Source organism: Dipodomys spectabilis, unplaced genomic scaffold (assembly GCF_019054845.1).
Source record: "Dipodomys spectabilis isolate Male_0828 unplaced genomic scaffold, ASM1905484v1 ptg000598l, whole genome shotgun sequence".
In the NCBI taxonomy this organism is placed as follows: Eukaryota; Metazoa; Chordata; class Mammalia; order Rodentia; family Heteromyidae; genus Dipodomys; species Dipodomys spectabilis.
Genome location: NW_024871275.1, coordinates 612,464 through 613,180, shown reverse-complemented (window position 1 = coordinate 613,180; position 717 = coordinate 612,464). Strand labels below are relative to the sequence as shown.

General features: G+C 30.8%; 1 pseudogene; it reads left to right on the top strand.

Annotated features, from left to right (window-relative positions):
- Nucleotides 1-364: 364 nt before the first annotated feature.
- Nucleotides 365-464, top strand: LOC122100727 (annotated as a pseudogene).
- Nucleotides 465-717: the final 253 nt, after the last annotated feature.

Here is a 717-nt window from a genome sequence, read left to right as displayed (position 1 = left end):
TTAAGCTGCAGAAGTTTAGAAGTGGATCTTAACCAAGGCTTACTTTGAATCCATTAGCTCCACAAAGATAACTCAGTTGATAAATAAGTACTTGAAAAGCCATCACCTTTGGACTTAGCTGTAAAGGCTTCAAAATATGATCAAATTTAAAATGAAAATGACAAAATAGTTATTGACAAAAAATTGCAAATGTGAGTAATCGACCAAACAATATAATTTTTTTCCACTATAGACAGAAATTTAGAGAAATAAGATCAATAGCATTTTTAGGAACAATAAGGGTTCCTTGTTACAAATAGGCAACCATGAATATGTACCTGTATAAAGATTGCATCAATAACTACTTAAATTTAGAGGATACTACATGCTTCAGCAGCAGGTCTACCCAAATTACAACAATACAGAGATTAAAATGGTACTTGCACAAGGATGGTATGAAAATTTGTGAAGTATTCCATATTTTTCATTCTTCAAATGCAAGAAATGAAAAACAGTTGTTAAAAAGTTGATTATAAAAATACAAGTGTAACAATACATGTAATTCATAGAATTAAAGGTTAGTTTGACATCAGTGTATTAAATCTTCACCTTAGAAAGGCCCTTACATAGCATAACCTTTATAAAACTTGAAATTAGATAACATTGTCATTTTATCCCAAAGAAATAAAATTTAAACCATGCTCATAGGGGCTTCCGGGAAGATGGTGGAGGATAAGC